At 38.8% G+C, this 13756-nt stretch overlaps 1 long non-coding RNA gene across 1 annotated transcript in view; it reads left to right on the forward strand.

Moving 5' to 3' along the window:
* LOC101904350 (uncharacterized) overlaps positions 1-13756 on the forward strand; it is a 41607-nt gene that overhangs the window by 17584 nt on the left and 10267 nt on the right. The window contains exons 2-3 of the long non-coding RNA XR_235376.5: positions 806-872; positions 4418-4533. This is a non-coding gene — a long non-coding RNA (uncharacterized lncRNA). The remainder of the gene's footprint in view (positions 1-805; positions 873-4417; positions 4534-13756) is intronic.

Consider the following 13756-nt stretch of genomic DNA (forward strand, 5'->3'; position numbering starts at 1 on the left):
GTAAAGAATCCACCTGCAATGCAGGAGACATGGGTTTGATCCCTGGCTTGGGAAGATCCACTAGAGAAGGGAATGGCAACCCACTCCAGTGTTCTTGCCTGGGAAACCCCATGGACAGAGGCGCCTGGTGGGCTACAGTCCATGGAGTCACAAAGAGTTAGACATGACAAAGCAAATAACACTTTCACATTTTTCTGTACAAAATGTTAGCTTTAACCAGGACCAGTGCAATAATAAAGGACTTGAAAAGGTTTGTAAGACCACAGCCTCCCTCCACCTGATTTCTCATGTTCCATGGAATCTAATGAGATGAATATGCTGCCTTCTCCTTCAAGCTGTTTAGAAGGCAATACATAGAGAGCAAACTCATACCTGAGTTCCTGGAACTGGGGACTCTTGCTGGAAAATCACAAAGGACATTTTGATATTGAGATGATGATCATTGAAAAAGCTGATTTCTCCTCTTTGTAGAATCATCTTTAGGTGTTCAGCTGTGACTTCCTGTGGTTGAAATGTCCAGTCAACATCTCATCCCCTCCACATTCCTTACTGAAGGGAGATATAACTTGGCATCATATTTATAATACTTCCAAGTGTCTATGTTTTTATTTGTATATTTCGGCCAAAATCTGTCCTACCATCCCATTGGGTTTTCTTCAGGGCCCAGTGTTATAATACACATAAAGTATGATAAAAATGTAAGACAGTTTTCCTGGAGACAACAGAACAATAGAAACTGATATGGTAGAATAGTATCAGCCAGAGACATCCTGGTTAATTCAGACCCTTCTTTTTTTTTTTTTAGGTTCTGACACAACCACTTTGCTCGTGCAGATCCTCTTTTTAAAATTCACAGGAAATCAGATCATCAGGTAGGGTCAGCAAGCTGCTCCTTGCGATGTTTTGCCATGTAATCTAGAGGAAATGTTGTGAGGGTTTGTCAGTACTGAGCTACCTGGACGTGGGGAGTCTCATCAGAAAAAAAGAAACTTGTCTTCTCAAAAGATATGTGAAAAATGTCTGTGGACAAGCCAGTTAGATGATACCTTTATCAAGCTCTATCTTCTATTAACTTTCCATATACCCACTTTACTGCAAACTTAAAAATCCTTTTTTTCATATTGATCCATTAACATAAAGTCATTTTATAATTCACTATTATAAGTAATTACAACTAGAATGGGTTTGTTAATTAACAGCTCTTATAATCATTATTAATTACTTTTCACTATACAGCATTTCATATAATCCATTCCATAACTCTTCATCTTTAGAAAGGTAACATTCAGAGCTACCCCTGAGGACAATAGAACCCACAAAATCAGTCAGAGGCTATAGTTAGAAAACAGAAATAAAAATATTTAGCACTTTAAAATGAAGAGCTAAATAGACCTTTCAAATCTCCCATGTTTATTTCACCTGCATTAGATTAAATTTCATTAAATTGGAAAGATCAATACAATTTCCAAACTATGCTTTGTTCATTGCTTTTATTGATCAACTACCAAGGAAAATGATCTCAAATTTTAATCTATTAATATATAGATCTGTAACATTTGGATAGACAATAGACAATTTTATCTACTTTCACTAAAATTTTTGCAAAATACAAAATTAAGAGAAGTTAATTTTTTTAAGCCAGAGCATGAGAATTATTTGCAAGAAAGTAATCTATATCTAAAGAAAGTTATTGGACTATTTTAGAAAATTCCAAATTCCATGGTATCTATTTTACCTAAAAATGATATTCTTTGCTATATACATTATTTACCTACATGTAATTATTTTTACAGCTTGTTTACTATCCCATCCAAAGATCAACATGTTATGTCAACACTTTCTGTAATATAATGGCAAGTGGCAAAAAGAAATTGTATAGAGTCCTCTTTCAAAATAAGCAAAATTACACTGTGGAGAAACCTAATGCGCCCTGAAAGTGAAAGTGAAAGGCACTCACTTTTGTCTGACTCTTTGTGACCCCATGGACTGTATAGTCCATGGAATTCTCCAGGCCAGAATACTGGAGTGGGACTAGCTGTTCCCTACTCCGGAGGATCTTCCCAACCAAGGAATCAAACCCAGGTCTCCCGCATTGCTGGCAGATTTCTCCCACATTGCAGGCAGAATCTTTACCAGGTGAGCCACAAGGAAAATCCAAGAATACTGGAGTGGGTAGCTTATCCCTTCTCCAGGGGATCTTCCCGACCCAGGAATCGAACCGGGTCTTCTGCATTTCAGGTGCATTCTTTACCTGCAGAGCTACATAAGAAGCCCAAGCAAGTATTATAAGCAGAAACAGATAGACACGGATTAAAGGCAAAATTCTTTGCCTTAAGAGATCCTAGAATGAAGGTGAGGTAGAGATACAAAAGACATATAATTAAACATAAATGTTACCTTTACTCCCAAATAAGTAACTCAGTTATTCTCTTCTACTGACCATTTATGGCTCAATTCACTAAACTCCTACTTTGATACACAGTAGAAATGTTTTACCCACTCCAGTGTTCTTGCCTGGAGAATCCCAGGGACGGGGGAGCCTGGTGGGCTGCCGTCTACGGGGTCGCACAGAGTCGGACACGACTGAAGTGTCTTAGCAGTAGCAGAAATGTTTTACACACACTTCTTAAGACCATATATCTCAGGAAATATACTACAAACATCTTTTAAGATGCCATCGTACAAGAATCAGCAAGTATGTACCTGGCCCATTAAAAACGGCCTGTGTAATAAATAAGATATTCTGCGGACCCCTATAAATCCTGCTTCTGCCACTGCCTGGTTTCTGCCTGTCACCATGGTTTGCCTCAGTAGTTGCTGATCCTCTTCTTGTTCTTACCTCAATATTTGGCGTTTCCTGTATGACTCCTGGTAACTATCTTTAGCTGCCCTCCACCACCCACCTGAACCTAATGCCTTTCTTGTCCTTCACTGGTACTCGCACTGCCTTTTCCCTGCAGTTTTGCGGTACCAGCCCAGGTTGTGCATGGTCTGACAGCTATGTCAAGTGTCTTCTTTTATCTGGGTAAGCATATGTACCTGGTTAATTCTGGAAAATGAAGTTTATTTTAAGATGTTCTTGTCCACCTGGAAGGCCATTTTGGAAACTGCTGCTTAAAACAGTCAAAATATTATGAGATTCAGAACTAAGATGGTAGCAGGAAACCTGGTGAATTTAAAAACTACCAGAGAGGCAGAAGCGGGGCGAGCGCGGAGCCCAAAGCGAGTGACCTGTGACCCCGGAAGTGGACCTCAGGGTCCCGGGGATAAAAAAAATAAAAAAAAACTACCAGAGAGATAGAATGAACAGGATTTGATGACTGATTGAATAATAGAGCTAGAGCAGAGTGAAAAGCCATGGATCATGCCTTAATTCTGGCTGAAGAAATGGTAATCATGAACACATTTATCGAAATGGGAAACACAGGAGAAAAAGCAGATTTGGGGTAGTGATGTTAGAGGAAGCACACTGATTGAAACCGCCCACCCTGGCCAGGCACCATAGTAACCATTTGCATGAGTTGTGTTATGCCAGGAGATTCTAATAAGGAACATGGAACTAATAAGCCACCACCAACCGGAAGAGTTTGGGAAAGGTTGAAAGGAGACACTGCGTGTCTGTCCACTTCCCAGAATCCCTCTCACTAGCATCCATCTTAGCTGAGCAATGCGTGCGCCACCAGGAAAGACTCTGAATTAGAATGATGGGCCAAAGACCACTCAGAAAACAATCCCATCACCATAAAACCCGAGACTGCGAGCCACGCGGCAGAGCAGTTCTCCTGGGTTCCCTTATCCTGCTGCTCTCCACCCGGGTGCCCTTTCCCAATAAAATCTCTTGCTTTGTCAGCACATGTGTCTCCTCAGACAGTTCATTTCCGAGTGTTAGACAAGAGCCTAGTTTCAGGCCCTGGAAGGGGTCCCCCTTCCTGCAATAGTGAGATGTGATGAATTCAGTTCCTAATAACCGAACTATAAGCATGTTTGTAAGACATCTAAGTTGTGAGGTCCAGAGTGCAGATAAATTTAAGGTCTACAGATAAGGCAAAAAAATCTAGCTTGAGAATACATATCTGAGAATAGAGTATTTTTAAAAGACTAAATGACCAAAGGAGTTAAAAAGAAAAAAGTCAAGAAATCACTAGGATGAGGACTGAAACCTATTTGGTTTACCACAGAGGCTGTTGACAAATATGGCTGGTAGAGTTTTAATTAAATGATGGAAATTAAGCTAGATTCTGGAGGACAAGGAGTAAATGGAAGGTGAGGGACAGGAATGTCTTATCTTTACAATGAGGACAGCTGGATTTTTATCTCAGTCAGGATTAAGAATCAGAATTACTTACATATTTTCTAAAAAAATTTAAATGAAGTCTTTTACTTCTCTTTCACATCTATTCTCTATTCTATCTTCTAGGTATCTCTGCTGAGGAAGCTAATTTTAGAGAGACAATGTATACAAAGTACTTGGCACAAAGGCCAATGTACTAAATGCTCCAGGAATAGAACTACAGGCACTCCTAATTACTGAATGTAAGCTACTTCTGAAAACATGTGGGAAGGCAAATGTGTTTGCAGCAAAAGCAAATATTTAATTATGCTAAATGAGAATAATAATAATGCATCCTTAGTACGTCTAAAAACCCCAACCACTTCTTCTAAATATCATTAAAACATTCTTAAACATCGACATAAAAACCTACTAAGGATTAATGCATTATAAAAAACACATAATACTTGCTTACTTAACACTTAATGAACACATTAGTGAATGTGTTGGTGTGCAGCGCAGACAGTATCAGGTACATAATGCATTTTCATTCTAAACTGTGATTAATAGCTGTCTTAATGTAAATAAGTAAGACAATATGTAAAAATACATATTGAATGCAATTAACAAAATAAAATAAGCAAATGAGGCCATTTTAAAAAAAATGGTTACTTTACAGAGTGAGGTTTAGTGATGTGGGAGACGTTTTCACTTAATAATGCATAACACCTTCAAACCAGACAAACACAAAGTGAAGTGAAGTCGCTCAGTCGTGTCCGACTCTTTGCGAACCCATGGACACTAGGCTTCTCCGAACATGGGATTTTCTAGGCAAGAGTACTGGAATGGGTTGCCATTTCCTTCTCCAGGGAATCTTCCTGACCCAGGGATTGAACCCAGGTCTCCCGCATTGTAGACACACGCTTTACCATCTGAGCCACCAGGGAATGCCAGACAAACACAAAGTGCTCTCCTATTCAGACTACATCTGAGATGTGAATGCAACATATTCTGCATGCTCTTGCACACTCTCTGGAAATTATATGGAGATTCATTCTAACAGATTCAAACACTACATTGAGGGTAAATGCTTTTAAAAGTTGCTGTTCCTATAGTAGTATTATGTGGACCTATGGTATAAGTTGAGAATACTGTTGTCATGGGATGTGAGCCAAGATGAACAGTGGTTCTCAACTGGGAGTGAATTTGCCTTGGCAATGTCTAGGGATATTTTCGGTGGTCACAAAATACGTGATCCAGGATGGTCCATAATAAAAAGGTCAAGGATGCTGCTAAATATCCTGCAATGCACAGAACAGACTCCCACAGCAAAAATAATCCAGCCCAAAATGTCAATTAGTGCTGAGGCTGAGAAAACCTAAAGGAGGGAAGAATGAAATCAAACCAATGTGTCAGAGGAAACCTCAGTTGGAACAAGGCACAGATTGAATATTCAAAATCAGAAGTTGGAATGAACTGATGTCATTAGCTTGGGAAACTGTAAAGTGGATCTTTTCACCAGCAATGCTAATAAATACTAGAAAGGGAGATATTGTGGGAAGGAACTATGTGGAAAAATATTTAGTTTTACCATGTCACACTTCAGGTATGGATGGAACATCCAAATGTATGAAGTAATTTTAATGACTGTAGGAGTTTTGTCTAAATTTTCTGATAAATTTTTAGAAAAGCATTGATATACTCTTCAAGTTACAAGTCAACTAACATATTTGAGCTCTATCTATCTGCCATATATCATATATTTTTCACATGCAATGTTGTTTAATCTTCAAAGAATTATTGGAGAATGATATTACTACCCCATTTTATGGACGAGAGAAATGAGGCTTAGAAATGTTAACTGAATAAGGTCATACAACCACTAAATCATGGTACTAGCATTGAAATCAATGTCTTTAACCCTAAGTCCTAGGCTTTTGGCTAAAATAAAATAATACTCATGTATGCTCCAGTTATTTCAGACAATCCCCTACAAACATACCTTTACTGAGCTTTAAAACTAACTTCCCTCGGCGAAACACACACACAGTTTTTAATTTTCTTACGTCAATGTAGAAGTTTGGAAAACATAAAAAATAAGGCAAGAAGAAAAAAATTATCATGAATTCCACCACCCAGAAATAACTACTACTAAATAACTTTTAGCTAATAATTTAAATTTTTACTTTCTCTTTTGCTGTTTTCGCCTGCTGGTGGTTTTGCTGATGTACAATGATATTTCTAAAATGAACTATGAAGAATTAGAAAGAAGAGATGAAGGGAAAGATGGTACACAAGCTAGAGACTTAGCTCTCAGATTCATAAAAAAGAAAATGGGGTGAGGTCAGGGGTAGGGAGAGGGTAATTTCCAGAACCTCTTTTTGCCCAAGGAGTGCTGGGAACTTAATAAATCTTAGTTCATCTGTCAGCTCTATGCTCTGCTAATGACAAGATTAAATTGAAGCTACACTCTCCTGAGTGCTTATCATTTGCAAATGCAGTACTAAGAGCTTTACTCACATTATCTCATCTTATCCCTGCAGCAACCTTGAGTAGGATATTATTATTTCCAACTTAGAGAAGGAACTTAGGCTTAAAGAGGTTTTAACTACTTGCCGGGTTCCACATCTGGTTAATGGAGAAGTGAGGCTTCAAAAGCAAATCTGGCCATGGAGGCAGGATTCTTCTCTTTGTAAGGCTGCCTCCTCCTCCTAAAGAAAATCAGGTGTGGAATGCAGAGAATTCAGGAAAGTGATGGCAGAGCTGAAGGAGATCTTGGGATCTCTGACAGAATATTTTTTCATGGTTATTAGCTCCGACTTCCTTTTCTTTTCTAGTTGCAGGAGTGGGTTGATATTTGGCCTCTGAAATATGGTCCTAAAGCTTGAGTCACTAGATGCTTTATATTTGATTCCATTGGGAAAACAGTGTGATAAGGAATGCACATGAGAATATGACTATCTGCCTGACAAAAACAGGCTTTCGATAGTGTGCTGAAGGACCAGAAGAAGGAAACTCCAACTGACGATCATTTTTTCTGGAGCCACTTTAATAAAAAGCTGAGCCAAACCTCTACTGAAGTTTATATCACTTTTTTTTTTTTTTTAAAGAAAAGCCAAATTTCAACAGATGTTAGCTGATTGAAATTACTATTCCCAACTACCTTTCTAAAAATCAGACTTCTGCTCTTGGATAAAAAGAAGAATATCAGAGTTTAAAATTGTGTGGCTACAAATGATCACATTTTGGTTCAAATATAAAATAAATACATTCCATTGGTTTTGACAAACTGTTTGGAAAACATAGGCTTCGGCTTTGACTAATGGGTTGTAGGATGGAGCCGTTGTGGAAAAGTAAATCACAGTTTAGGTGTATTTTCCCAGCTAGTCCTCTGACTTAGGAATATGCTGCTTATCTGTGGAAACATGCTCTCCCAGCAAAGTGCCATGCAAATCACTGGTTTTACATGAAGGCCTATATTAGTCTAGTCACTCACAGACATCTTTAAACATAATTGTTGGGTAATAGCCTATGTTTATTTTTATGATAAATGTTTCAGAGCTACTGTTCTCTGGGGTTTTTCACATTAAAGGAAGATAGTTATCTCATTGGAATTTTAACCACACTACAATTAAAATGAAATGCAATCAATAAAATATTAATGCAGGTATGTTTGCAGATCAATTACTTAATGGCTAGGTCGATATCTATCATTCTTTAGCTTTCTGAAGGTCAATATATAGCAGAGTCAATGAGTTAACCAGCAAATCAGAGACATAATATCTGTCTAATTGTAGGTCTATGATTAATTCCTTAATACAGTGAATGACTTGATGAGAGTTTGTGCTGTCTACTCTTGTTAAAACTTTCTGCCAGACTGGGTTCTCCTTTAAAGTCTTAGATTATTAAACAATATTTTTAATGCTAGATATCAATACAGAATCATCAGATGTTAAACTAAAAAATAGCTGTCAAGACCCCTTCTTACCCTTTCCTTTAGAGAAAGGAACACTGAAAATCAGTGAAGACAACTGAGTCGCTCAACATCACACACTTAGTCATGGAACCCAGATGTGGTTCCCAGGCCTTTGCGCTCCAAAACACCGAGCTCCTGAATTTCAAGATCCCAGCCCAGGGTCTGGTTTTGCAGACACTGTGGGTAATTCGCCTTGGCACCTGTGGGCCGCACATGTGTTCGTTGTTTTCCAAGCACAGTGAAGTAGAAACTAAGCAGGTGAAGGAATAAGGAAGCAGCAGAAGCTTGCGCGAACTGAAAACGCAATCTCACAGTGACAGGTGCCACGGGGACTTTTTGAGGTTGTTATTGGTGCGGGCGATTTACCTCTCACTCACTCAGAAGTATCTGAAGTGACTAGCACCAACTTTAATCTTATGAAAAGTATCACCTCCGAGTCCCAGGCAGATGGATGGAACTCTTTGGGGTGCCTGCCAAGTAAAATGGGCTATTGAAAAATACTGATATCTCAATTGTCAGTATGGTGTTTTATGTTAACAGTAGAAGTAAAAAACTACAATGAACCTCCCCACTCATTTCCGTTGCCACTTTCTGTGTGAGTCAGCTTTAATTGCTCATGTTGGATAACATGCTTGTGTAACCCTAGCAGCACTCTACAAACGAGAGTGTAAAGTTTTTGAACTGAGGTAGTTACTCTGTCTGTACAAGGTTACAGGTGGCTCAGTGGTAAAGAATCTGCCTGCCAAAGTAGGAGCTATAGGAGACGTAGGATCAATCCCTGGGTTGGGAAGTTCCCCTGGAGAAAGAAATGGCAACCCACTCCAGTATTCTTGCCTGGAAAATTCCATGGAGAGAGGAGCCTGGCAGGCTACAGTCCAAGGGGTCACAAAGAGTTGGACACAAATAAGCACACACGTATAAGCATATATCAAAAAACAAACACACACAAAAATTACAAATGGAAATAGCCATTCATTTCAGTTTTAAAGACATTCACTTTCATTATGTAAATGGTCACTGGGCAGTTAGAACACATTAAAGATGCTTCAGTAAGTTTTGCAGTAGTATCAAACTGCATCAGTTTTCTACCAAGATACAGCTATTTTGTTAAACTGATCACAGCATTTGCCTTTCAGTGTTACCAAAAATAGTTTGACCAGTTTAATGACATTTTCCAATTTGATTGTTAGATAAAGATCTTTTGCAACAACTAAATCAAGTTGACCACTTCTTATTCACACTTCCTCATTACCTTTTCGTGTCTGAACAAGTTACTCAGAGTCATGGAATAGAGAAAAGTCAGCTCTTCCTACAAAATGTTTGCATCTTAGCTTTTCAAAGCACCGGAAGAGGAATGTGCCCCTGTGTCTTTTGTGTGTCTGTAAACTAAAATTATGGATTTGCAGTATAATAAATTGTTAAAGCTGGCAGAAGTCTTGAACAACATACAACCCAGTGTTTCCCAGGTGGAGGGAAGTATAGCATTAGTATGTACAAGATAATTTTAGGAGGCATATCAATATTGGATGATACAATGAGAAAATGCACTACATTTCAGGTTTTTGAAGACTTTCTAATTATATCAAGAAGAAAGTCTAAGACTGGTGCTGACAAAGAACTATCTAACAGTTTTTCCTTCCTTTTTAAGAAATAGAAGGCAAGCTTCAGGCTCAGTCTCCAGCAGACAGCTATGTGGAGCTAGAACTTAAAAATACTGTGTAGTTTTCATTAAATTAATTTTTCCAGGTCATCTATTCATGGCATGGAAACAAAGCTTCCTTTCAAAACACATTTATCTAAGTTTAAGATAAAATAAGTTAAAGATAAAATCTAAGTTAAAATTACTGCAGTGATATTTACACAGTAGCCCAAATATTAAATAAAGGCTGGAGTCACTTATATGGCAAAAATCATGATAGTTCTGTTGGGGCTGGAGACCAACTCACTCACAGGACAGGTGGGAGATCCAAAGCTTTGAGGGTGCAGAAAATCCTGAAGTCAGGAGTGCAGTCCACAGGCTACTCAACAAGTGATGGTTGCTGCTGCTGTTCAGTTGCCAAGTCTCGTCTGACTCTGCGACCCAGTGGATTGCAGCACGTCAGGCTCCTCTGTCCTCTATTATCTCCAGGAGTTTGTTCAAATTCACATATACTGAGTTGGTGATGCTATCTAACCATCTCATCCTCTGCCACTCCCTTCTCCCTTTGCCTTCAGTCTTTCCCCAAATCAGAGTCTTTTTCAATGAGTAAGCTCTTCCACCAAGTGATATCATGTCTTTAATTCAATCACTTCTAAAAAATGACTAGTTTGAATCATTTTCTATGAACTGGCCTTTTCCCCATCACTTTGTGAACAATACACATTAAGTTTAAGCTTGAAAAAAAAAACAAAACACGTATTTCTTCATTTTCATGACTAGATAAGGTTATTGAAGAAGAACTACAAATATTAGGAAAATTAAGCTAGATTTGTGAGACATGAATTAGTTAAAAAGTGGAGGGAAATTCTCCAGTATATAAAAATTTATACATTAAATTCAAAATAAGCAAGTTGTTTTTTCTGTTTTGAAAATAAAACATGCTTTATTTTGTTTTAGATTTACAAGTCTTGAATACTTGAAAACATAGCAAGACTAATTTTCTAGACAGTAATTTTTTAAAACATGTACAAGCGTTCATTGAAATACAAAACTAAAATGCTAGTAGAAAAAGGGGAAATTTAAATTAAGGAGAAAGTATGTGTCCTGCAAATCTTACAAATATAATAATTAAACTTGTAGTCTTAAAAAAAAGATCTAGGCATTTTTGTGAAATCCAATGATTCTCTATAAAAAGTATTTCTGCAAGATCTGAGAGGAATGTAACTGCAACTTTCTTCTAACAGAGTCAAGGCCTCCAAGGGTATTTATCTCTCAGCTGAGTAGATATTCTGAAGGACAGGGAACAAAATTTCAGAATGATAGTGGTCACTGAACTACTGGCTTTAAAAATAAATAAATAAAAGGTTTTTCCAGTAGTCATGTACAGATGTGAGAGCTGGACCATAAAGAAAGCTGGGTGCCAAAGAACTGATGCTTTTGAACTGTAGCTGGAGAAAAGACTCAAGAGTCCCTTGGACTGCAAGGAGATCAAACAGTAAGTCCTAAAGGAATCAACCCTGAATATTCTATTCATTGGAAGGACTGATGTTGAAGCTCTTAATGCTTTGGTTACCTGATACAAAGAAAGAAAAGATCGTGATGCTTTCCCCCTCATTGGAAAAGGCCCTGATGCTGGGAAAGATTGAGGGCAGGAGAGGAAGGGGGCTACACCGGATGAGACGCTTGGACGGTATCACTGAGTCTGAGCAAACACCTGGAGACAGGGAAAGACAGGGAAGCCTGGTGTGCTGCAGTCCACGGGGTCGCAAAGAGTCTGACACGACTGAGCGACTCAACAACAACAAAAAGGTTTCCTCTTACTGTCTTGTCCACTTAATTTCTGTTAACTGAAGCCTGTCTCTCCCATCAGGGGAGGGGAGGAAGAGAAGAGGTGGGCAGATGGTCAAGCAGACTCATCAGTCAGCTGGGTGTTATGATCTATTGTTGTTGCTCAGTTATGATCTATACTGAATATGGAAAGAGGTGAAACAGAGTAAGTATTTAATACGCTTACAAATTCCAGCCAGGTGGGAACTAATCCCTTCACTTTGCTCTGTCTCAGTGTCTCTTATTCCAACAATGGGACTAATAGGCACCATGTCACTGAGTTGTCTAAAGGAGTAACTAAGAGCTAGTAATCAAGTATTAAGTTCAAGGGTTGAAGTGAGAAATAGGCTGATTCTCTTAACGTGTAAATAGCATCCAGGTTGTAAAATAGAGACAGGAAATTCACTACTCTTTTTACTCCAAGTAACTAATACTCTCCCATTATGGAGGATTCCCATTTTCAGGCCCTCTAACATTTCATTCCTGATTCTGAAGGCTGAGGTGAACAGCCATGAGAAAAGTTTCTGTCTCTGGGGAGTTCCGAGGAGGCTTATTCCACGCACACCACAGACTCCATGAAAGGAAGGCCACTGAGCACTGCTCATCAGGAAAGGATTCTGCTCCACCCTCTTAGATCTTCTTCCAAGAATTCCTGAGTAAAACTGTTCCAGAGCAGAAATGACAACCATGTAAAATCGGGGATAATCTGTGAGCCATTCTCATAATAGCCAGAAACTCATCTTTGCAGCTCCTTGACTCACTCCTGAGATTGCCCCTTTATCCAGGAGCACCTCACAACATGCAGGATCCCATCTCAGGTGCCCAATCTTTATAAACTTTTCTCTCTTGAAAAGGAAGAGGAGGGTAGACTAGAAGCAACACTATTTGTGAACACTACTGTGAAGAGTCCACAATGCCTCTTTAGTGGTGTGTGTCAATATGAGCCAGTTTAGTTTCTGTGACCCACAAATGACCTTTATATCTTTGGTCTTGTTTAGGAGGCTCAACTGCTTTCTATGTCCTGAAATCTCCCCCGGTTCATCAGTGAGAATTTGGACACAAAGACCTATTTACTTATTTATCAATACCAGGTCATTCCATAGTTTTATCATAATTGGAACAGACTCCAATATTCAGCTCTCCATTCAGGTGTTTCTTCCACTGTGCAACTCCCACCAGCATCATCTTTCTTAGTGTTCGCCCTTTTCAGGTTCAGAAAGGACTGCTGTCTCAGACGTGCCCATCCTCCTCATTCGTGAAGGAGGTCCCAGTGGTCCCATTTACAGATGAGGCAACTGAGTCTCAAGGAGAATAAAGTACCTACAGGCTTATCTCATTTTAGTGCACTTTGCTTTACTGCACTTCATAGACACTGTGTAGGGTTTTTGTTGTTGTTGCGGGTTTTACAAATTGATGGTTTGTGGCAACCTCGCATGGAACAAGTTGATCAGCACCATTTTTCCAACAGTATTTTCTCACTTTGTATCTCTGTGTCACATTTCCGCAATTCTCACAATAATTCAAACTTTTTCAGTACTATTACATATGTTATGGTGATCTGTAAATCAGTGATCTTTGATGTTACTGTTATATTTGTTTCAAGGTGTCACAAACCATGCCCAAATGAGACAGCAAATCTAACTGATAAATGTCGTGTGTGTTATGACTGCTCCACTGACCCGCCCTTCCCTTTCTCTCCCTCTCCTCAGAGCTATTTCCTGAGACACAACAAATTGAAATTAGGCCAGTTAATAACCCTACAATGGCCTCTAAGTGTTCAATTGAAAGAAAGAGTCACATGCTTCTCACTTTAAATCAAAAGCTAGAAATAATTAAGCTTAGTGAGGAAGGCATGTTGAAAGCTGAGATAGGCTAAAAGCTAGGCCTCTTGTGCCAAACAGTTAACTAAGTTTTAAATGCAAAAGGAAAGTTCTTGAAGGAAATTAAAAGTGCTACTCCAGTGAACACATGAATGATAACAAAGTGAAACAGTCTTATTGCTGATAGGGAGAAAGTTTTAATGGTCTGGATAGAAGATCAAACT

This window comes from Bos taurus, chromosome 7, assembly GCF_002263795.3.
Source record: "Bos taurus isolate L1 Dominette 01449 registration number 42190680 breed Hereford chromosome 7, ARS-UCD2.0, whole genome shotgun sequence".
NCBI classification, from domain to species: domain Eukaryota; kingdom Metazoa; phylum Chordata; class Mammalia; order Artiodactyla; family Bovidae; genus Bos; species Bos taurus.